The sequence below is a fragment of the Phoca vitulina genome, unplaced genomic scaffold (assembly GCF_004348235.1).
Source record: "Phoca vitulina isolate PV1807 unplaced genomic scaffold, GSC_HSeal_1.0 scaffold43, whole genome shotgun sequence".
Taxonomy (NCBI): Eukaryota; Metazoa; Chordata; class Mammalia; order Carnivora; family Phocidae; genus Phoca; species Phoca vitulina.
The window spans coordinates 5150303-5175905 of NW_022589746.1; positions in this window are offsets into that span (position 1 = coordinate 5150303).

Below are 25603 nucleotides of genomic sequence, written 5' to 3' on the forward strand. Positions count from 1 at the left end.
AAAAAAAAAAAAGATTTTATGGCAAAAAAAAAAAAAAAAATTATGGGCTACTTTCTTGTTTCCAGGAAAGAAATTTTCAATGAGCTAACCATAAAAAAGAGCCTAAGTATCAGAGGCACAAAAAGATTTATGGTTTTATGATAATGAGGGTGAAAGCGACCCCTAAGACCTGTAGAGAGCACGAAGCAAGAAAACTTCCCCCCCAAAACATGTCCTGAGGGTTCCCAGAGAAAGCCTTTCCCCTGGCACCGTGGGAAATGCAGAGGCACCTCCCAGAGCACTACGGCTGAGCCCAGCTCACTGCTGGAGTCGACTGGCCAAATCTGCTTTTCCTGCGGCAGGGGCAAGACAAGCAAAGCCGCAGCTGATGGCAGAGGAATGGGATGGCCACTGGAAAGAGGAAATCCCAAGGCCCTCCAGCCTGAGCTCCCTGCACACATCTGGAGGTGGGGCGCACGTGTGCGGCGTGTGGTTCCGCGTGCCCTCTCGCACAGCAGAAGTGAGGATGACGGCGGGAGAAACCCAAAAGAAATATAAACCCCACCATGGTTTCCATAGGTGACACGGAAGGTTTGTAATTTCCCTCTTGAAGCTATTTGCCAAACGACTTATTCCAGAGCTTGAGAGAGAAAGACTGATTCCCAAGGTGGCCCACTCTCGCTTGTCACGATGGCCAGAGGCACATCGGGAAACACAAAAGGCGATATTCCAGTTTTTCCTGTGCCCTGTCTGTCAGCCCCCGTCCCTTGGGGGACTGGGTCCTAGTTCCTGGGTTTCTCTGATCCTCAGGGCTGTGAGCCCCGAGCCCTATGTGTGCTGCCACCTCCCCGCACTGAAGACTCCTAGGGAACCCGAGGAAGCAGAACCCATTGCAAATGCCTGCTCTTCCTGGCCTATATCAGGCCCCTCTGAGTGTGTGTGTGTGCGCACACGTGTATGCACGTGTATGCATGTGAGCGTGTGCTCGTGTGTGCAGGCATGCGAGTGTGTGTGGTAGGGAGGAACATTCCGAGGAAGGAGAGTCGAGGCCTGACTGCCAACAGTTATTCACTCTTCAATCTGAGACAAGTCCTATGGTCTAAGAATGTGGGGTTTTTTGAAGATTTTATTTATTCATTTGAGAGAGAGAGAGAGAGAACGAGTGCATGAGTGGAGGGGGGAGGGGTAGAGGGAGAAAGAGAAGCAGACACCCAGCTGAGCAGGGAGCCTGACCATGGGGCTTGTTCCCAGGACCCCGGGATCATGACCTGAGCTGAAGGCAGATGCTCAACCGACTGAGCCACCCAGGCACCCCTAAGAATGTGTTTTTTAATTTGCATAAAGGATAATAGTCTAAAACCCTCTGTCGTCTACAGAGATTAAAACCCTCCCTACACTGTGGCGTGCCGATGCTAACCATTGGTCCTTTTGCGCTTCTTTTATCTCTTTTTCCCACAGTCATGTCCAGTAGTTAGACTGCATGGCAGAACCAGGTCCCATAAGCCAGTAAGGCTAGAATTTGGGGCTCCCTGGCAAGTGCAAGCTGGCTCTAACCCTTTACGTGGGATGTGTGTTGCTATGCAGCTTGGTCAAGGTCAAGGTCTAGGTAACTTGCGTTGTTCCCACCAACCTGTCTCCTTGTCTATAGCTGCCCACCCCCGCCCCCCGCCCCATTCAGCAGGCTGATACACTGATTACCAGTGCATTCCCACCTGATAACGGAGAAGATGTGTGTTTATAAATTGCCTTGAGAATTCTCTCCAAGAGTTCTTGAAGTGATGTGAATAGCATCACGTGAGGCATTCTGATCGCTTTTGTGCTGGTATTCATTAAACTAAATAGTGTTTTCTCCATTTCCCAGATGAGGAAACTGAGCATAAAATCTTGCCCAAGATCGCACAGCTGTCAAGTGGCCAAGCGTGGACTGAAACACAGGAGGTTGGATCCCCCAAAGTCCTCCCTCTGAATCATGGTCACCAAGCTCAGTGCACCATCCCAGACCATGGAGGATGCATGGATTTTGGGGAAAGAGAAGTGAAGGGTGAGGAAATCTTATTCTGGATACGCAAGCCTTATGTGAGGGTTAAAAGTCCTCCTTCCACTTTCTCATATGTATCTGTATGATTTTTTTCCTCCTGGGATCCCAAGGGAAAGGAAGCAAGAGTTTCATTAGATGCTGTCCTCAGCACCATCCAGGTTCTGGGCCTCTGGCCCCGCAGCTAGTCCTGGGCTCACTCTTGCTGCCAGGGATGGCTTGCCCTGGCTGGTGTAAGTGGAGTGCATACAGGAAAGCTCTCCCGTGGGCCCCCAGCTAAGTGAGGAGAAATAGAGATTGTTCAGGTGACACCCTGCTGGAGTTGAACCCTATTCTTATTGCTCATTTCCACACTGCACGTAGCCTTAATGCGCTTCAAGCCTCTAACTCCTCTAACAAACTGGGGAGAAGAGTACCCCAGTCTGCCCCAGGCCAGCCCTGCCCCTGGACAAGAGCTGCTGTGCTAAGAAGGGCAAAGGCCAGTGCAGAAAGACAGGTCCTCCTCCCAGACCTGACACCAACTGTGCCATACCAGCAAACTTTGGATTTCTCGTTCTTAAAATGAACGTCAAGCTTTGAGTTTCACTAAATCTCTAAAAATCCCTTTCGATGCGAAAATACAGTGATCCTAAATCTCTCCCCTTCTGGGCAGCTCTGTTTCCATTCTCCTCCAGTGAACCGCAGGGACCCTCTTCAGTGGGGATGATCAAGGGGCTTCCAGGAGGCTGGGGGCTGGGGGCATAGGACTTGCGGAACAGAAACCCGATTGCTACATCAGCTGGCAGAATGAGGAAGCAGGCCTCTCAGGAGACCTAGCCCAGAGGCAGATTCCACGACCACAGAGCTCTCGGGGCTCTTCACGTGTTTCCAAAAGGACAAGACGTGCACCTGCCGGGTGGCTGGTGGTGAGAGGCGCCCCTCTGACAGTGCCGACTGAGGCTCACACGGGGAAGCAGCTTTTCCCCCAATTATGTACTCCATTAAGTGGATTTAATAACACCCCCACACTAACCCTCCACAAACCAAATGACTTCTTTCCAAATTGAAGTTGCTCAAACTATTGACCGTAATGAACTGTTACAGCAACTGCGTAATGATCTGGAGGGTTACTTGGGCAGGGGGAAATAACCCAGTTTCGGTGAGCTATGTTTACTTGCAGAGAGAGAGGGAAAGAAGGTACGTGAGCGCGAGGCTTTTCCCCCTCGGATATGGTACTTCTCAGCCGTAAAATTTTCCAAGATGGAAGTGGCGATCGAGTTGCCAAGACAGCAAGAAAAGACATCGGGAAAATGAGGAAATAGATTTCACGTGGGCAACGGTTGACAAATCTTTCTTGTTTGTGGTTCTCGGTACGCAGGGGACGACGCTCAAGGTCGCTGCCCACACCTTTTTCTGTCTCGCGGAGGTTCTTAGAGCAAGGTCAGAGAGCAAATCATAAATGGGGGCAAATTCCAGCCGGGTCTTTCAACCAGCTGTTTTGTTCGATGCAATGTCATACTGTAACAGGATAATTGGAGGGTTTGGATAAGCTGGTGAGGGAATAAGGGGTTTCCTAAGGAAGATAAAAGCCAAGCAGCTCTCAGCACTAAGCTGGCTGCCCTGTTTCTTCAAAAATAGGTCCTCTAACATGGAGAAGCAGAAATCTAAACCTTCTTAAATCCCCTCAAATGTTTTGAATAGAACAAACACCTATCTCCTGAAAGAACTACATTTCAAAAGATCGCAGCAACAGGATGCACCAGCTGCTTGGTCACCTAAGTGTTTTTGGAAGAGGAAAAGAGCTCTCCAGCATTAAAGATTCAGGAATGTCTGTTGACATATTAAGGAAACAACCTCAGGGGACAGCCGACAAGGCTCCAAGAAGCATTACCAAGGGAACGGTGACGCAAACACGGTCCGTTTTTTACAGGCTGGCAGGCTGCCAGGCTTCCTCGCCTGACAGCTGATGTAATGCTAATCCCTATCTGGGTTAGCGTTGCTTAGATATCAACTCAAACGACTCAGTCAGCTGCAATCAATAGCGGACTCCTTTTATAGAAGATAGTAAAAAGAAAAAAAATATAGATATACACACATATCTCTCAGAGAGAGAGAGAGCTGCAGATTCTGCTGTGCTGAAAACCTGTCCATGGTGCCAAGAGTGGGAAAAGAAAAGGTAGGAGGGTCCAGTGTAAACCCGAGAGGCACCTTAACGCACACAAGTGTCTTTTTCTGAAGGAGGTCCAGTTGTCTACGAAAGATATTGCTCTTTTACAATACCAGTTATTTTTTTTTTCAGTGTAACTAGGGAATATGCCTAATTTCCAACTGAGCTAAATAATGATGGGAGAAAACAGAAGACATTAAGTGGCAATGTGAAAATAATGCTTTTTTTCATTATTGAATAAATGGGCTGGTTCCTTTGGAACCAATGCATAAAATATTGGTTTTTTTAAAATTCTTTCTTGAGGACCACTGCTTTTCGATTATTTTAGAATAAATAATAAGTATAATAAGTATGCAAATTTTAATCAGTCTCGGATTGAATGCATGTGTCAAGTATCCTCTGTAACATGTTGAGAGGCCACTTTCCATTTTCTCTCAGTCATTGTAATTTTAACTGTCCAAGAGTGATAAACAAGAGCCCATTTTAACAACTCACTTTATACATATTCTTATTTATTTACTCAATTATACTTAGATGGAAAAGACCTACTTTATCTTACACACAGGACCAGCAGCAAAGCATTCTTGGTTCCAAGGCCCTTAGAGTGTAAACAATAATCATAAAAAAATCAGGTGCTGGGGGTCAGGGGGAAGGACAAACACCAATAGAGATGGTAGTGTATTTTTAATAATAATGAAATGAGGATAGTGGTGATAACATAGCACGTGAGATTCACAAATGAAGTCCATGGGGTGGCAGTGACATGATGAAAATGACCCATGATTTATCTTTAACACATTTACAACACTTCTCTTTTAAGGCAGGTGTTTGTTTGTTTGTTTCTAACTTAAAGGAAGTTTAAGCTTCAGGGAATCTATGAACCATATGAGTTTATATGCAAGTTGATGGTTATGTACATATTGTTCTGGGAGGAAGGCTCCTAGCTCTCACTGGATTGTCAGAAGGTTCCAAGGGCCCTCCTCCCCAAAGGTTAAAACTGAAGCATTCTAAGGAGCTAAAAATCCTTCAGGAATTTGATCTCAATTATCACTCAACGCCCAGTGAGATCATTTATTTACAGGTAGAGAAAGTGGGAAATTGAGAGGCTAAGTTGCTTCAAGGTCAAGGAAGCAGTCTGGTCTGTTCTTATCTATGACGCTAGATCAGATGGCCTCCTGGCATGAGTTTCTGTGGCGTGTCCATGAGTGAGGAAGGTCCCGTTAGAGCCACGCCCACAAGGGAAGGACCAGAGGAGTTCAGGATGCCTGTCAATGACTTCCCCTTCAACTCAACTAACACATCTCCCTCTCCACCATCTCCCATGCCCACCCACCCTTCCCTCCCCATACTCCTGCTACCTAAAGTCTCCTTTTAACGAGGCCAAGGCCAAGCAGAAAACTCAACTGCAGTATTTCAACATTTTAGCAACGTCTCCCATAAGAATGTAATCTTAGCATCACCTTTCTTTGATAAGGCACTGTTTGCTTCGGAATCTTGAAACACTCCATAGCTGACCAAAAGGATACAGAACAGGAAACTAGGGCACACAGATATGAGGGAACTTCCCAGCATTGTAGAAAATTGGATGCAAATTCAGTCTTCTAGACTCACAGTCTGGTCTGTTCTACATTGACTAACACCAGCTCTCCCTGCGAATAGAACCCTGCATTCTCTGAACCCGATTCCTCCTGCCTGGGGGCAGAGGCCAGCAATGAATGGCCCAGCAAGGTCCAGTCCAGCTTCAAGTAGGGAGTGGAGACAAAGGAGTTGCCTAGAAGGAACGAGGACGGGGATTTTGTTCCTTGTTTACAGTGATAATATTTAATGTCATTTTATAGTTCTAAAATAATATTTTCTCATTGCAGAAAATTTGGAAAAAAGCACAAGTCAAAAGAAGAGGAAGAAAAAAATGCTTGTAACTCCCTCTCTCCCAGGTAGCAACTTTTTTTTTTTTTTAAGATTTAATTTATTTGAGAGAGAGATACAGAGAGAGAGAGCACAAGTGGGGTGAAGGGCAGAGGGAGAAGCAGATTCCCTGGTGAGCAGGAGCCCAACGCGGAACTCGATTCTGGGACTCTGGGATCATGACCCCAGATCATGAAATCAAGAGTCAGACGCTTATCCGACTGAGCCACCCAGGTGCCCCTTATAATTCCTTATATTATAAATATAAGGAATTCTTATCACTGTCCTTAGAGGTTGCTTTGCTACCACTCTACTCATAGGTGCTAACACTCTCTCCTTAAAAACACCGCTTCTCAGGGTAAGTCCCTGCTTTAGAACATAGCATAGATCTCTATTCAAATCCAAGAGTCTCTGGTCAGATTTTTCTCAGTTCAGAACCCAGTCTTGTCTTTGATGCCACAAACCATGATCAGCACCAATTCGAGTCCATCTAAGTGAATATTCACATCACTGGCACACATATTGGTTGTTTTATATCCTGAAATTTTCTATACGTTTTCCCTTATATGTGACATTTTAGCCCACCCTAAAATGCAAATCACGTCTAATGCTTCATTTACTATCATTTCCATCAAAAGGCAGCATGCTGGGGAAAATGGGGTAACCTCTCCAGAACTAGTGTTCCACATGCTAATTACATGACATGTCACTTAAATTTACATCCGTCTTGTTTTTTTTTCTTTTGCAAACTTTTGTTTTCGTTCCCTATATCCTTTTCTAAAATGCTTAAAAAATAGATTTTGCAAAACATGGGACACGAATGTCATTTGTTGTGTATGAATTTGCTAAGAAATAGGGTGTAGCACAGCTGTTATTTTTCCACATATCCTACTCAATCTGTCATGCGTTTACTGTGTTTTATAAATACGTGTCATATTTGGAAATATATTGTTCACATATCTTGCATGCTTTCCATTCGCGGCATGCTAAAAATACAGTATCAGTTTGTCAACATGGCTTTCAAAAACAACAAGATCCCCTTGTTTGAAAATTCCAACCAAGTCCATAGTCCAGACCAGGCAGTTATTATAAAACATTTTGTTTCCTGTTTCTTACTTGGCCCTCATCTGGCTCCGTTTTTGCGTCCTGTCTAAGTTGTGCTTTAAGTATCTCCGATACGAAAATATCTTAGGTGTGTGACTCAAAATCAAGGTGGTGTATTCAAATTGCTTCATGTTCTAGAATGCAAGCTTAAGTTGGTGCAGGAATACAAGAGAAGTCACAATCTGGCTTCCTTCATCACGGGACTGTTCCTTCTGATGAGTCAGGAACAACGCATTGAGATAGCGCCATTGGGGTGTTTCCACTAACTGAAAGCTCTAAGGTGTGCGAATCATAAACTGAGCTGGCTTCCAGATCACTAAAAACGCTTGTTTTCTTTCCATGCAAACGACCACAGCCCTGGGTTGAGGGTGAAGTCACGTAGCTTCCTGGAGAATTTAGAACCTGGGCATAGCAGTGTGGGGAAACTGAGGACAGGGTGGGAGATGTGGAGGGTAGAATCTAAATATCGGTTCTTTCAGAAAACCAAAACTTCCTTGTCCTTTCTAAGCCAAAAGAACAAGGCGACGGCTAAACAAGGAAAATGAGTAGGTGTTCTTCCATTCTTTCCTTTTTAAATTATCTTCCACGTTATAAAGTACATCTGTCAGTTTCTTTTAAATAAGGGCAAAATGAGCCTAGGAAATCCACACTCTGGATCTCATATTTTCAACAGACAGAACCATCACAGTGACAACCACTATTATTACACTATTATTATTACATGTTTATTTCCGACATTAATCTGATCTTAACACATTATCAGCCGACTGTTTCCTTGCAGGAGGGAAGCTTGCTGGGCGGCGCGCGCCGTGCAGAGCGGGCTCCCCAGCCTGGACTGTATCCGTGCTCGTTCCTGCAGCTGCTCCGCTCTGGCCAACTGAGCACAATCCTCACGTGACCAAGAATGGCCCCAGACTCCCCACTATCTCACTTCCTTTGTGTGCCTTGTGGAGACGGGGCGGCGGGGGGCGGGGGGGGCGGAACTGTGGAGGCCGGCTGTAGATGCTGCACGGGAGGTTCTGGACCTAGAACTCAACTTGGGGGTAGAACTCCGGAGGAAGTTTGGAGGGGGCTCTTTCTCCCTAGTGTGGGCTCAGAAAATGCATTCCCCAGTTTATGGGAGAGAATTGGCTGCCTCTCAAGAAGGCCCCACTGGTTATCATTGGAAAAAAAAAAAAAAAACAAGCCCAGCTCCTGGCGATGTGATCACCCGCCCACCTTTTGAGCTAGCAGCATATTATTAACCGCCTGCTCCTCAGCAGTCCCGGTCAGGACAATCAGACCTTTGTCCCCGCAGCTTGCTGCTCGCTTTTTGCCTGTTCAGCAGCCCTGCAAGGGAACGCAGGTACGATTTCCCCCGCTTCCCAGATAGGGGAAGCTCACACAGCTTTCAGAGGAACAACTGGAACGGACCCTAGATTTCCCAGCTCGTGTACTTTCTGAATTGTCACCTGCCCACGCTTCCCTCCACCCCAACACATTCAGACCTACTGGCGGAAAAAAATGACCTTTTTCAGGGTGTGCTCTGGAGGAAACCGCGTGCCTTCAAAAACATTAATTCATTTCCAATCACTAAATTCTCAGTACCCATTCATTATTTTTCCATCGTGTGCCTGTTGCTCTGCTAAATATAAATAGATCGAAAAGTATGCAGATAACCTTCCTATCCACAGATTATAAAGTGACCCCCAACATCCCCTGCCCTTGTATAACCTCCTCCCCTTGGGTGTGAGAAGGGCCTTAATTTGCTTCTAACCCATAGAACACAGCAAAGGTAATAGGGTATCATTCCTGTGTTTCATTACCTTCATGGCAAAGGTGAAGGGATTTTGCAGATGTAATTAAGATCTCTCATCAGTTTTCTTTAAGTTAATCGAAAGAGAGATTATCCTGGGTGGGTCTGACCTAATCAGATGAGCCCTTTACAAGAAAATCTGGAGGTCAGAGACAAAGCAGCAGATTCTCTCTCTCCCTTCCTGGCCCCAAAGAAGCAAACAGCCAGGAGATGTATGGCTCCGAGGAGATGAATTCTGCCCTTTGAGTGAGCCTGGGGGAGGAAGGACCCTGAGCCCAGAGTAGACCCCGGCTCAGTTGACACACTGACTGTAGTCTTGTGACTCTCTGTGCAGAGGACCTAGTTAACTCGTGGAAGCTGTGAGATAAAAAATGTGTGTCGTTTGAAGCTGCTGAGTTTGTGGTAATTTGTTACACGGCAGTAAAAAACTGAGACACTTACGATCTAAGAAGAAGCTAGGACTCAACCCAGTTTAGCGGGTGTCTGTGAAATCTAAGATTTGCCAAAAAAAAAAAAAAATTTTTTTTTAGCTCCTTGGACTATTATATAAACAAGAAGTCACGGTGATCTGTAGCACTGATAATTATACCCATGGTGATAAAACCGGTCTTGTCATTTAGAAACAATAGTGACAGCTATATCTGCTCCCTCATCCTCTCCTTGTCTCGCACACACGGTTGCTCACTCCACCAGCGGCTGGTAGGAAGGTCCTGTCGGTAGCGTTAGCAATCCCGTTGAGAAGCATCGGATAACTGTTCCACGAAGGCATTTTTAATTTGTCTCACATCTAGAGGGATCACCTTGGAGAGGAAGAGTGGGCTCTGCAAAAATCCCAGGAAAACCTCTCTCTGGAACGCTAGGATTTCAAGAGTACGTCCATTGTAAGCACGCAGACTCTTCGAGACGGTGCCTGAAACGGTACGTGGACTAGCAGGACGACAGTAAGCACATGGCAGGTACTCGGCAAACACTGACTAGACAAAAGTGGAAAATCATCTTCACTTAAAAAAGTGTCAGATAAAATGGCTTGTCTATTAAGCACTCGTCAGTGGATTTGATCTGGAAGCTTAGTGATCCTTCCGAATATTAACTTTATTAGGAAAAGCATGGGATTTTCTGGCTATCCTGAAGGCTAGCGAGCAGGATGCAGTGGCGGCTCTGACAGGAAGCCTGCCCGGGGAGGCACAACCACCTGGAAGCCGAAGCCAGTGGAACCAGAAAGCACCCACGGAGCTCATGGGTGGGAGGCACAGAGGGTATGTGTTTTGGGGCACAACCGCCTCCCATGGAAAGCCCATTTGGACCAAAATGCAAAAATAATACTAATGACACAGGGTGGGGGTGAGAGGTCAGCAGCCCAAAGCCTAGGGCAGTGGCCGTGTGGTGAGTAATAGGGCACCAAAGAGAGGCCCAGCATTTCCTCCGAGCTGTGTGAACTTGGTCAGGTCACACGACCCACCCAAGCTTTGGTTCTCCCCATTGAACAATAGGGATAACTTTAGTGCCTACGTCACAGCGAAACTGTGCTGAGCTGCCGTGAGAATAAAATAATTCACGGTGACGAGCCGGGAGAGGGAGGGTGCTCCATAAATATTTATGGTTATTATTCACAGCGGTAAAACCTAAAAGGTAAATGGCAGGAGCGGCTGGTTGGATATTACAATGTCCCGGGAATGCTTCACAATCTATTATTCCAGAAAATTCCACGTTCATCCCGTGAGCCCACTCACAGCGGTGCCAACTGGTTTCAGCAGGGAGAGTACACAGACTCCGGAGTGCCGGGCAGGCAAAGCCAGCCCTTGTGCTGTGTGTGAGCTGTTGGCCTGTTGTCCCTGTCCTTGCCCGGGAAGGCAGCGGTGGCAGCCAGGCCTTCTTTGCAGTCATGCCCTCCTGCGCCCTTGTCACTCCGCCCCCAGGCCCCATTCTCTCCCTCTGCAGGGCCCAACAGTGGCCTTCTGTGCTCCTTTTTGTTCACACTTCCGCTGGGCTGGACTCACCCTAGTTCACAAGCTCTAGATCTGTCCTCAGAAGCCCCGGAGCCCCGAGGTCAGAGCAGGACCAGGCTGGCTCACTGATGGGTGTTGTGCTTATGGGGAGTCAGAGGGTGGCTCCTCAAAACCAAGAAAGGAAAAGGCCCTTTGACCAATGTGAATGCAAAGCCCCCCAGGTTGGGCCATCGTGAGGAAAACAATAACACAGTGAGGAGGCCCCCACACTGGGGTCTGAGACAGGACCTGAGACCTTCCCGGGAAGGGGAGAAATCCTTTTTGGCTGACTCCCCTGACTCTGTGTTTCCTACAATTCTACAACAAAGATCCAGGAACATGAGAAAAGGAAACTGAGAAAATGTGTCCTGGGATTCAAACTTAAGCCAAGAACAGGACAATGTGAGCCAAATGGAAATGAGGCCAAGAGTGCTTTCTTGGGGCCCCAGCATTTTTTTTTTTTCCAAATGCCCAAACCTGTTTAACTGCTTAGTGTGAACTATAGTTCTGGGATACAGTCACTATGGGAAAGGAAATTTAATTAGCTCCGGCAACCTCCCCTCCAATCTTAGGTCGACATAGTCAAATGGCACATTCACAGTGATTGCTGCCAATAGATCTGTGAAAGAAGGAAAAGAAAGGGGAAGGGAGGGGGGAGGAGGAGAGAGGGAGAGGGGAAACAGGTGACATACTTTAATTAAGAGTTATACTGAAAGAGGTCATCCTTTATCAGCTGCAGAAAGCAACGGTCTCTTCTCATTACCAGTCCCAATAAATTCCCAGATTACATTATGCATGTGCATGGACCGCTTTGACTCACACCCTCTACGTCCCATTCACAGGAATTTAAGTGAGCAAAGTTCTATAATTAGGACTTGAAAGGTACTGATAATAACCCACAACTGTATCCAGCTTTATGGTTTGCAAAGCAGTTGCATAGTTATTAGTACACTTGGTTCTTCACAACCATGCTATAAGGAAGATGTCACTGTCCCTGTTTCACAAGTGAGGACACTATGCTGACATGTGCCCTCAGAAAGAGGTCACAGAGCTACTAGTGTCCCCACCAGAACCTGATGCTCATCTCATGACCTTTCCCATATCCTGGGAGAATGGTGACAAGCAAACACAAAGAGGGAAACTGAGGCACAGACCAGCATAGCAGCTTGACTAATGACAGAGCTGGGACCATTGGCTCTTAGAAGACCTTAGAGCATCGACTCACCAGTATTGACATGATTATCTAAGTTCTCATGAGAAAGGCTGGGTATCAAGAAAGCATCACCCCTGGTAGGAACTGGAAGGATTTAGCTGTACGACGTTGTCTCACAACGTGCTGGTGTGATTATCTCACATGAGCCATTATATGTGTCCTATGAAGAATGTCATTCCAGAATAGAAGTAGAGCTCCAGGCCCTCTTGGGATGCTGGGCAGAGTCTGAGTAATCTAGCACATCTGAATCACAAGAAACAGGCAAGTCTCAATTTGGAATCAGAAAATGATGCAAACATTTCTAAGCCCTGGAAAGGGAGGGAAGCCTGGGCGGAACCAGGATCTGCCTAGAAGATCCTGCTTCTCTTCTGCTTGCTTTCCCTTTGACCGGCTGTGGGGTGCCCTCCCAGGCCCATCCTCTACTTCAAAAATCGTTTGTGTGCTTGTCAGGTCTGTAGGACGGACCTTCGTGCGGGGTGCAGTCTTGGGCGCAGGAGAAGCAACTTCTGCCCACAGGTCGGCTTCCCATTCTGACTAACCCCAATGCCTGGCCATGCGGTGTGGAGGGTGTATATGTTTTTCTCCTTTTCCAAGTTCTTTGGTTGCACTTTATTGTTTTTCCTACTTAGATATTAGGCTGTCTCCATGATGTGAGACATCCTTCCTTTCTAGAATTTCCAGGAAGCACAGTTCCCTCCCACGTGTTAGAATTGAATGTAATTGAAACCAAAGTTTGAGGCTATTTCTCCTAATTCAGGAAAAGTGCACTTGGCAACCCAAATGGAAAGAGACAAAAAAGAAAAGAAAAGAAAAGAAAAAAACACAGTAGTGGATTTTTGTGCTGTTTTTCTCATTTTGGTTGTGTGTGTGTATGTTTCATAAAGCGCGCAGGAGAATTTCACTCAAAACGCAACTGCTGGGAGAGATAGAAACTCTTGTAATTCATGTTGTGCATAATGGATTTGGCAGGCCCAAGCACAGAAATTTCCAGAAGTGTTTGCGTGGCAGCAATTCTTAGCCAATTCACATTTTTTAGCTGTCCTGGCCACCTGCCCAGCCTACAGAAAAAGTCTTGTATCTCCACAAGTTTGGCTGGCCTCTCTGACGAGTTTCCAAACTGCATGGCAACATTGGATGAGCTTATTCTCAAGCGCCAGAAAAACTCCTGCTACTTATATTGTCACTAAATACCAGATGTGCTTAATAAAGAGCAAGCAGAGCCAAACCTAGGGTAATCAAATAACCTATCATTAACATTTTCTAAAAACAAAAAATGCAATTGGAACACCAGATTACTGTTTTTCTTTGTTTGCTTTACGCCCTATTACTGGAACCCCTAGGGTGTTGGGAACAGGACTCGGGCGGGGAGGCCAGCCTGGCAGTGATGAAGATGCTGTTTACAATCACACCCCGCACATCTGAAACATGTGTGAGAAAGTCAAGGCCCCAGCAGATTTCCTCCAGCCCCTCCGCCGCTCACAACCCCCTCCCCAGTGCCCCCCGGGAGGGCTCCGCAGGCTGGGGCTCTCACCACCCCGGAAAGCACTGAAATGTTGAGGTGCGCTGGGATTTGACCTTGAAGGAGAGAAACGTAGAGGGAGATGGGAGGGTAAGGGCTGGGACTTCGCAAATTAGAGGGGATACAAGGGCTAGAAGCTGCTGCTGCTGGACAAATGCAGGGAGGTTCTGGAAGCCTTGAAGGCACACGGGAATGCTGTATGGCTTTGTCAGAGACGCCGGCTGGGCTTCAGCTGGTAGACCTTAAAATATTTCTTAACACCAAAAGCTCCAATTGCATTTTTGCTCCCTCTCATTGCTATAAATTCCTTTTCTTTCTCCCTCCCTCCCTCCCTCCTACCCTTCCTTCTTTCCCCCTTCTTCCTTCCTTCTTTCCTCCCTCTCTTCCTTTCTCTCCTAGTTTTCTGGGAATCCAGTGGGAAGAGAAGTGTGGCTGGCACAGTCCCTTCTTGCTGTATTCAAGGTCACACCCACTCTCTCCCTCCTCCAGACCCTGATACCCTAGGGACTCGATTCTCCGAACCTCTGGGCCTTCCGTTTTTCTGGTCTTGCCTTCCCAAGCCCACAGGACTGAAGAGATGACAAGAACAAACATCCTTCTCACCTCGAGATTGGTGACCCCAGTAGGTGGCAAGCAATGAGTGTCAGGGGTGATTAGAGAGAGAGATGGAGTCTTGCCATGAGAAATTTGAGAGTCAATAACTTTTCCGAAAATATTTGTGATCTGCATTAAGACAACTGTATAAATAAAGAAATAAGTGACTCAGCCCTTGGAGAGTTGTTTCAAGAACCTGTTACTAAAAATGCATTCTAATCCAACTGTGCCTTGAACACCCTCATGCTAAGCCAAACTCAGGGAGAAGATGCACGGCGTTTTCCTGTTGTGTGGCGCATCGTGGGGATAAACCATGAACTTGGTCTAATTAGCAACGGAACGCTTTGAAAATATTTGATTTCAAGGGATGTGACTGGTGAAATAACATGGAGCTGACTTCTATCATACCTTTTGACCTTTCTTCTTAGCTGCACACACATGTGTTTTTATACATCAGTCGTGTTCCTGAAAAGTCGGGTGTGAATCTATGGATTAGCCTATGGGCGAAGTGGAATTATGTTTGAAATGTTCTAGGTGTACTCCTGGCGTGGAGGAACCCCTTATCAGAGAAGAAGCCACAGAGAAAGTCTGATTCGTCTCTGCTGGGCTTGGACGCCCCCCTGTGCCCTTGGCCCGTGCCGAGCCTTTGAGGACACGCACGAGCAGCGTCTCGTTCTCCTTGCTGGGTCATGGGAGGAAAGGGCTGGTCTTGGAGAAGGGTCAAGGGCAGGCTGTTTTGTTCTCCAGCAGCAGGCGAGAGGAAACCACCCAAGTGACGAGCTCTGCAGAGGGCAAGTGAAGGCTGAGTCTAAACACAAAAGTGGAGGAGCCCATCTCCTTGGAGCTGTTTATATTACATAACTCAAATAAACACAGCAGTGCAAGAACGGTTCCCTTGGCGAGGACCAGGACCACAGGGCCCAGAGGCAGACAAAGGGCGTCTCCTCCAGCCCGGGTCAGAAGCTTCTTTAAAACAATGACACGGACCACAGCAACACCACTAACACACAGGGACGCACCAGCAGCACGATGTAGGAGGATACCCTGAATAAATTAGAACAAGACTCATTCTAATTAGGACTTGTAAGGTGTCTTTCTTTGCTCTAGCTGAGAAAAGGACCCTGATCAGAGCAAGAAGAAGCAGCAAAATTGACCCCGAATGGTTCTTTTCACTTGCGAAGGAGGGATGGGTGTGAGGCACCTGCTAGCCAAGCCGCTGGGAAACCAGATTCCCAGACATCGGAGAGGCAGCTGACCTTCTCAGACTTCAGCCCTCCTCAGCCTGGGGCGAAGCAGGGGGACCCCAGCCTTCTGGGAAGCATCGGGCAGTTTCCATGGCGTCAGTGTGAAGAAGAAAAAATAAATAAAAGTTTCCAACTCAGTAAATGAGCACAGGCCCACAGGCCCCACGTCTGAACGAAATCAGAGAGTCTTGAAATTGAGAGCAGGCGAGAACCTACTGAAACCTTCTTTTTCATCAGTAGCCTGCAGTCTCCTGGGACAGCAACCCCTATCGTATGCCAGGGGACAAGAATAGAACTAAAAATTGAGAGCACAGCCCTTAGCACGGGCTGATGGTACTGGTTGCCAAAAGCTGCCCCATTAGTAGGCTATGGGGACAAGCTAGGGAACATTTTCTCTACGAGGCTTGTGTTTAAAAATATATCTTGCTTCAGAGCTGGCCTGGGGCGTGGCTGGGGAGTAAGCCTTCTTTTCTGCACTGAGCAGGTGCTTGTCACTCTGTGATTTACTGCAGATCACTTACCCCTCTGAGCCTGCCCCTTCCGAGCCACGTGACAGCAACCCAGACCTCGACTCGGCCCCTAGCAAGTTAATGTTTTAGACGATTCCTGGATGAAAGCCACGCTCCAGAATCACCCTCCCCAGTGAGCTTGCTGGATGCACGCGGGACCAGGGCTGAAAGAGGATGGTGACTAAGGTCACGCTTCACTACCAAGGGCTCTGACCCCTTCTCACTCTGTGGATGTGTCCCTGGAGATATTTCTCTCCCCATTTCCTTATTCTCAAAAAGAGGACAACAGCTCCTGCCCACCTCCTGAGGATGCTTAGGAGTAATAGCTAGCAGAAATGGCTGAAAAGCTCTTGGCAGATGCCAAGTTCAGAATCACGTGCTGAGTGATGGCCTCCCTCAGCGACCCTACGTACTGCATTACCTATGTGCCCGGCCCTAAAGGCTCCGCTGACAGACTGCCCTGTGGGGCGTGAAGCCGGTCTGCCCAGAAGCCCCAGGTTCCGCTAGAGGAGGTTGCCTTTGCAGGAACCACTGCAATCCCTGCGTGTCCAAACTCATGTTCCGGGTAGGAGACAACAGGTGATGGATGAGCTGCCAAGGCTGGGAGGCTGCCAGCATCCAGCCGCGGGCACCCGGGGCTTGGCACCCCTTTCCCAAGGGGAGGTAGAAATGAATACATCAACATGGTGGGGTCAAGTTCAAGTCTGCCTCAATGAAACCCCGGGGACCTCCTCCTTGAAAAACAACTGGGACAGTGTGACAGCTTTTAAGGATGCCAAAGAAGAGGGTCCCCGGGGAAATGTCCCCGGGGAAGGCTCTGCCTGCAGGAGGCTGTGAGTGACAGCCGGCAGGAGCAGGGACAGCTGGCCCGGGTGAACTGTCTGATTTGCCAGTGACCGGAAGCACCGAACACTTGTCACGGCTGGGGGTCGCGATGACCACGGCAGCGGTACCACCGATTAGTACTGGGGGTGGGGCCTACGGAGCAGTAGATGGCTCTGAAGGACTTGACCGTGAGATGGTCGCCACGTTGGATTCCTCGCAGCCCCTCCAGCGGTTTCGTTTGGGGCCTTGATAAACAAAACCCATGTCAGGCTTTACGGTTGTCAGATAATCTGCGGCTCCTTTAACATCTGGTTCATGATGCGATTGTTCCTCATGACAAACGGGTGGTGGGACAGAAAGATGAGAAGGATGGGGACAGAAATCTCCACCTGGAGAAGCTCCGCACCGAAGGTAAGGGACCTCACGACATTCCCCATGTGCCCGAGTGCCACCACCTCTGAAGCAGGCTGGGAGAATTCCTTCGATGGAAGCCGCTGGACTTAGATCCCAAACCCTTGGATCTGACTCCTGGATCTACCACTTCCTAGCCATGGGAACTGGGGTGCATTAGCTTAGCTTTCTGAGACTCTGTGGTCTCCTCTATACACCGGAGCGAATGATGCCTACCCCAGGGAGGTTAGGGGAGATCAAAGGAATGAAGACAGGCATGACATCTTACCTTCGAGGGCGACAACCCCCACATGTCACCTGGCAGGTGGGGTGTCTGGAGGCCTCCGCCTCAGCCTGGGGAGCAGGCCTGGAGCCCTGGCAGTCAGCTGCTCACCTCCCCCCGAGAACTGGCAGCAGAGCAGGGAGGATCTGCCTGTCTCCTGTCATGCAGAGCGCTTGCTACCAGGCTGTGGTGGCCTCTGCCATAGCTTACCAGATGACGGAGTTGCCTTCATTTTCTCCTGGGCCCCTCTCGCTCCGGGCTGCCGAGGGGGCCCTCCCTCATCTGGGCCCCTAGGGCACCACCCTGGGGGGAACTAAAGGCCCAGAAAGGGTACAAAGGGGAGTAACCAGGGCACCAGGGAGAAGGAGGCTCGTTATATTCTTTCTAGATGAATCTCCACCTGCAGCAGCCCAGGGCGAGTTCCAGGCCTGCAGTAAACCTGTCTGCTGTGGGGCTGTCTCAACATGCTGTTTGGAAAGTCAAGGTTTTCAATGTAAACTTTGTTCTCCCTTCCTTTTCTTCAGGGTTTCACAAATGCAGGGTCTCGCAGCGCTTCCTCTCCAGCGTCTCTGGGGCTGAAATCTGAGGTCACGAGTCATCTCTGTCAGAACAAGTCCATGCCGTGGCCGGCCTATCAGAGAGGGCAGGGCCGCGACGGCCTTGGCTCCCGGGTCTGCCCCAGTGTAGGGTTCTCAGTGGCACTATTTTTGGCAGATTTTTTTTTTTTTTATCCTCGCTCTTTATCATAAGCCTGTCGGGCACATGACAGAGGAATAGCAAGCTTGAATGGGCTCGTCTGACAGGCCAACTCTCATCCTGGGCACTGCTGCCTGGCTTGTAAAAGGCACTCTGAGCCGAGGAGAGTAATTTCACACTGATTCCTGGCTGTAATTTGCTTTTGGTTTAAAATGTCGCGTTTCAATCATCCTAGCTCCGTGCTGTAGGGGAGGAGATGGACCGCGCGTGCGGCTCATGTATTTGTAAGAGACACACACAAAGGCGACTGCTTTCTCTGAAGCAACAGTGCTAAGACACGCTGGCGAGCACACCAAGGAACTCTCCACCAGGTACAAACAAGTGCATTCAAAGGAATCCATAATCAATGACCAGTTCTAGCAGACGGAGAGAGCGAGCTGCGGGTGACACGAAGCCTACTATTGGCCGTCCCCATCACCAAGCATGGATTAGAATATCTTTCTCCCCCCCAGGCTGCAGGAAGTAGAGGAGATGGGGGGCTTTAGGCAAACCTCAGAAGTAGAAGGGTCTGAAATCCTGGGGAGGGGGAACCTGAATGCACTGAGGATGAGGTGAGATCCAGAGGAGGCTGAGAAATTCAGCTTGGACAAGCGGGAGCTGAGAGGTCCAGGAGGGAAGGGGAAAGCGGCCTCCAGGCTCATGAGAGCTGGTGAGCTTGTGAGCGGAGCATCGTTTAAGGACAAGGACGGAGGCTCGTGGGAAGGTCAGGGGACATGGTTGTATCCACGTCAGCAGCAGGAAGCAGCGATTTCTGCTGGCTTATAAATCATCCCATCCTTCACCGCCTCTCCCCACCCTTACGTAGAGGCCACACTGCCTGACGTGTCATTCTCTTTCCTGGGATGCCTTCTAATGTTTCCCGTCCTTAATTGTGCTCCTCACCTGGGTTATAAATTCTTTGAGGTCGGGAACCAGTATCTAGCCCTCTCTGTCCGCTCCAGGCGACCCTCCCCTGCAGCCCTTGGGAAGAGCTGATGATGCCTCGCTCTGTGGATCCAGTGTGCTTTCTGGAAGCCAGACTGGCCGCATTGCCGGTGGGCTGGTGCTGTCTGGTTGACAGGTCTGTCTCTTCTGGCAGGCTGCGCCCTGGGGGCAGGATCCACCTTCTTTGTTTCCCAGCTCTTGGCTCTCAGCACAGTGCCTGGCACTCAGTAAAGGGTTATTGAATGAGTGTGTTTCCCACATTGGGCACATCATGGGGGACGACACTATCAGGGCCCAGTATGTTATGTGGGGAGACAAGATGAATGCTTCTGAGGAAACCAAGGCCCTGGGGCCGCTCCTGATAAGCTGGGCCACCTGGGGCGAACCCTAGATAAGATGTTTTGGGAAGTGATGCTTGCTTTCTGGAGCCCCAGCCTCACCTTGAGACCTTGTTCCACTTTGCGGGGTTTTTCCAAAATTTTCTGTCACATTTTTCTTACGGCCTCCAGTAACACTGCAGGACAAGGCAATTCTTCCTGGTCTCCAGAGAGGAACCATCAGGTGTGGATGTGCGGCAGCAGGGTGTCGGGGTGGGGAACCGGGTGGAGAGGGTGCTGAGGATCATGGACTCCAGCCTGGCCGAGACGCAGCCCCCCGCGCTCACCCCACCGTGTGAGGTGGCAAGAGGGCCTCAGTTTCCCTTCCCATAGACAGGTGGAACTTAGAAGGGGCGGAGCGCCTCCCCATGGAGTCATTCAGGAAGTTAGGCAAACTAATGCGGGCGAGCATTGCAGGAGATGCCCTGCACATGGTAATTGCTCATTAAAAGCCAGCTCCTATGGACGCATGGGTGGCTCAGTCGTTAAGCGTCTGCCTTCGGCTCAGGACATGATCCCAGGGTCCTGGGATCGAGCCCCGCATCGGGCTCCTGCTCAGCGGGGAGTCTGCTTCTCCCTCTCCCTCTGCTGCTCCCCCTGCTTGTTCTCTCTCTCTTTCTGTCAAATAAATACATTTAAATAAATAAATAAATAAATAAAGGCCAGCTCCTGCCATTTGAAACCAGAAGATGAAATTGAGTCTGACTTTCTCCCCTTGCAGGCTGTCTGACCTGAGTGAGTCAAGGCACCTCCCTGCCACAGTCTCTGGTTTCTGAGATGCTCTCCTTGTTGGTGTTGTGAAAAGCAAGGAGAAAAAGGGAGCAACTGTGCTCTGTAAGCCTGGAGGTGTTTTCCTGAGGTAGTTGGGAAGTTACCTGAGCGAAGGCATTGAGAGGTGAGGAGCCGTGGAGGTCCCGCCAAGTGAGAGCTAGCCCTTAATGGGGACCATGACTGCATATTAACCAAACTCATAATGTCTGTGAAGTACATGCTTTAACAACCACCTAGGGGGCTATTAGCAACCCCTAAGCAAATTATGACTCTCCCAACGTGAAGGTCAAGCCTGTGTGTCAACTTGGCTGAGCCACGGTGCCCAGATATATGGTCAAACATTATTCTGGATGTTTCTGTGAGGGTGTAGCAGGATGAAAGGAACATTTAAGTCATTGGACTTTCCGTAAAGCACATTGTCTTCCAGAATGTGGGTGGGCCTTATCTAATCAGTTGAAGGCCAGAATTGAACAGAAGATTGACCTCCCCTGAGCAAGAGGACATTTTGCCAGAAGACTGTCTCTGGACTTGAACTGCAGTGCTGGCTCTTCCCGGTCTCCAGCTTGCTGGCCTACTTGGCAGATTTTGGACCTGACAGCCTCCATAGTCACCATAATGACATGAGCTAATTCTTTAAAATAAATCTCTCTCTTTCTCTCTCTCTCTCTCACACACACACACACACACACACACACGTTCTGTTGGTTCTGTTTCTTTGGAGAACCCTGACTAATATGCCCATAGACATCCGGAGTCCTCAGATAGCTTTCTACTATACACTCTAACAGTCCCAGTGAACGTGAATTTCATAGGGGACCCGGGTTCAAACTTAGCTAGCCAATCCTAAGCCTGATTGTCCTGCCTCGCCTGATCCTTCCCATAGAAACCATGGTAAAGGTTCTTGCCCACAGAGCCTCCCCTACCTCTGCCTCGTGACAGACCCTGGTGCTTCCCCGTGTGGCCCTGCCATACCTCTGGTCTCCCCATCCCTCACCCAAGGCAATACGATAAAACGGACAGTGACTGCAGCCCAGCCCCAAGGATGCCCTGGGCCAGCCTTGAGAGACAGGCAAGGAGGTTATTTGCCCCTGTCAGGTGGCACTCTGCTAGATGCCACAGGACTGTTCCATGTGAGATCTAGGGCTGATGGAAAGGCAGGCAGCTTCTCAAGTGGCTTGGGCCAAAAGAATCATTCCTTGCCTAAAACAGAAATCATCCTTGTTATCAACGAGATGTGGCCCTACAGAGAGCCCACGTGAGCCGTGGTCTCAGCGAGAGCAAATGTGCATCCAGAGACTCTTTCTGGGCCCTTTCAGGCCCCATGGCATGCCCAGTGCCCAGGTGGGGAGCGTTCCTGAATCATCTGTGTTTGAGAGCTTATCCACTTCACCCAGGGGGGCGAGGGGGTGAGGAGGGCCATGACCTCCCAGGAAAGAGTTCAATCACCCTGAGTGACTCATGAAATCACAGACCCATACAGTTATAGAACCTGAGAATTCCAGAGCCTGGGAGGGAGCTCCCAGGTCAGCTGGGTCCAACACCCCTCATTTGGAGAAGGAAGAAAGAACTCCAACTGAAACAAAGACGTGCACTCACCAGCAGTCCCGGTCACAGAGCCCCAAATGAAGGCTGATCTGAAGACGGTTGCTCTCACTCGCTCCTCTTCCCCGTTTGCTCTCCTGTCCTGCCCAGGGTGACTCTCACTCACTCCTCTTCCCCGTTTGTTCCCTGTCCTGCCCAGGGTGACTCTCACTTGCTCCTCTTCCCCGTTTGCTCTCCTGTCCTGCCCAGGGTGAGGACGGCTGCTACAGGGGGTCAGCACCGGGGTGGCCGTGGGGGAAAGGCCAGCCCCAGCCCGTGTCACTGTGGCACGTTTGAACCTCTCCAAGTCCCTCATCCTCCTGTGATTGGTGTCACCCGGGCAGGACGGCTTGGCAGACTTAGAAGGGAACTTAATGAACATACCCCAAATAATAAGGGGCTGAAAACAAACGCATCACTTGTCTTCACCATATCTTATGATGCCAGGACAGGGGGCCAGTGGATGGCACTGAGGACAAAAAAACATAAATGAACCACCTTGGGAGCCACTGCTTCCCTGTCCCCCGCGGCCAGGAAGACTGCCCACCAGGCTCCTGCCCAGGGGGTCACTGAGTTAAATGCTACAGCTGATTCTGAAAGGGGCCAAGCGAATGCATGAGATCAGTAATGACGCTGCTCTTTGCAGGAGCTAAGAGAAGGGCAATTAAATCTTGTGCTTCGGGCCATATAAACTGATCTCCACAGGAGGGAAGAATTAATGTCATTCCCAACACAGGACCCCGCCCAAGCCCTCCAGCAGTCTTTTATAATGGACCCAGCACAGGACGGGGAAGACAGAGGGAAAGCAGCAAGATTTGTTCCAAGCATCAGGTATTAACCAGCACACAAATCAGGAGCTTGAACTTGATGGGCCTCAAGGCTGATCCAGTGTGGCAAATCCGGGGCTTCTTACAGCTTCTCTCTGTACTTGGTTTATTACACCCAATCTGTACGGGGCCTGTTTTCACACTTAATGGCAATCCTGAATCACTATCTATTTCCCATCTCCGCCTGCAAAACAGCAACCCGGAGCTAGTGCTGCGTGCGCCATAAATACTGGGCCCCATAAAGCCACTGCTGTATAGATTTGCCTTTTTGTGCGTGTGTGTCTGATTCGCTAGTGCCTTGGCAGCCTTCCAGGCTCTAGGAGAGGAAAAAACCATCCTGAGCATCCCAACAGCCTCATTTTGATCTGTGATATTGAGCAACTCATTTCCACTTCACAGGCTCTGCTGAGCTGTGCCACAGAAAGACAAATCCCAGACGTGGAAGGGGCGGGAGGAGGAGGGGGGGGAGGGACCGGCTGGGAGGAAGGATGGTGGAGGAGAGGGAGGGAGGGAGGGGAGAGAAGATGAAAGCAGAAAAGGACCGCATTTATTAAGCTGTTTTTCTTTTGGTGAAAAGAAGCATTTATCAGTGATTTCATATATCATGTGAGAGGTGGCTTCCTGCCAATTTCCAAGAATCCAAACAACCCACTGACATCATATGCTAAATATAGCTCAGCCTTTGCTGTAGGTGAATAAATAATGCTGCTGGAAAGGAATAGGTTCTCTTCAGTTACATGTTTATTATGATCAGGTTGTCAGGCTTGTGTAATCAAAAGAATAATGCCCAGTTCCAAGGAGGCGTTGCGGGCAAAGGACTACTCAAACAATTTCAATTTTTGTCCTGTTCTGATTGCCTTTCCAGGGGGCCGGCTGAGCCTGGCCCTGAGAGGGGTGGTGGGTGATTCAGGTGTTGCGGGTCTTCCAAGCCCTGATAAGTGTGTGTGTGTGTGTGCGTGTGCACGCGTGTGTGTTTGTGTGTGTGAGCATGCATGCATGTTTCTACGTCTGCCCTGCCCTCCACACCAGTAAGGAAAGCTGACTGACCTCTCTGAGGGAAATGCACAGAATGATATGGTCATGAGCCTTCCGTGAGGCTGGGGCGGAGGAGAGTACACACTCGGGAGAAAGGACAGGGTGCGGTCAGTGGTCAAGAGGGCCAAGGCAGGCCCTCCATGTGCTCCTCAGGCCTTCAGGACGGGCCCACCTCTAATGGCGACTAAAGATCCTACCCCGCTGCTCTCGGGCCTTGGGCCTTTGATTCTACCCCCTTGAGCTTCCGTGTGTCGGAGCCACCTGAAGAATTCAGGTTTAGAATGAGACCTAGGAATGTTGGCCTTCTCCCAGCTCACCCGGGCACAGGCCGGGGACAGAGGCAGCAATGCTGAAGGGCTCGTGGGCACTTGGGGGGAAGAGGGGAGAAAGGGGGCAGCGGTAGGGAGAAGAAAGGACAAGAAAATTAGCGCGGGGAGATAAGGAGACTGAATCAAAATAGCTACTGGAAGGTGTTGGATCCCTACTAACATCTGCAAGATTTCTCTTCACAGTCAGGGATACAATAGAGGTGGTTACTATGGAAACGTGAAAAGCAGCACGGGAAGGGAGAGCGCTGGATATAAAGAGGAAAGAGGAAAAGGCACATAACACTTTTAAATCATCAAAGAGGAATACTACGGCCCTTTCCATCTCCGTGAGGAGAATGGAAGTGATTGAGCCCAGAAAGCGGTGAATACTACGATCATGGGTGGGGTCAGGGACTCTCAGACACTATAATCCCTTCCCACCCCCCACCCCCCCACCCCCTGCAAGCCAGGCATTGAACCTGCTTTCCTGCAGTTAAGATCATCCACTGGAAAAGCATTTCCAGGCTGTTCGGGGCGGTCAACTCTGCGGTAGACTGTGCACTCCGCTGGGTTCGGCCATGACCTTCCAGAACGACCTTGGGGAGATCAGGTCATTTTCCTGTGTCATGGTCTCATCACCTCGCTGCCTCCCAGAGAGGATGACGAAGCACCTTGTTCAAGAAAGAAGTGATAGTGCACTTTAAGGCAGAAGCATCACACCGTGTCAGGAACTCTGGGTGCGCTGGGGGAAGAGTGAGCTCCCGCAGCCAGAGCCCCGAGCGCGGCCTCGAGGGGCCGGGACGGATGCACAGGCTCAAACCCCGTTTATGGTTAACCAACTTCGCTTCCTTAAATCTTCCTAGTAGCCATATTAAAAAAGGCAAAAAGAAACAAATAACATAAGTTCTAATACAACTCCAATATATCTAAAATACAATTACTTCAATATAATCAATACAGAAATGATCAATGAGGTATTTTATATTCTTTTTTTCATACTAAATCTTTGAAATCTGGTGTGTTTTACACTTGCAATACATCTCAATGAGCCACGTTTCAAGGTCTCAAAAGCCACACGTGGCTAATGGTTACTGTACTGGATACTGTCGCTCTGGAATTTTCTATTCTAGCTATGAGGAATACAAAATAGGCCTATTTTGCTCAGGCACTAATTCTAACCACTTGCTTTGTACCACTATTGGAGCAATAATTACACACACACGCGCGCGCGCGCACACACACACACACACACACACACACGCTTTGAGCAGGTGGTCAATCTCTCAATACTTCTTTTGCCCTTGAACAGTGACCATCCCGTGATTAAGATGAATTTCCATTTTAGACCCTCAGTTGATGGGTCTGTGAAATCACACAAACTCAGTTCGAGTCACGTCTCTGTCACTTCCTGAGTGTTACTTTCAGAATTTTCCTCAGTTGTAAAATGGGAATTAGGCCACACAATTGCTTTTAGGAGCATATAAGATAATGTCCCACA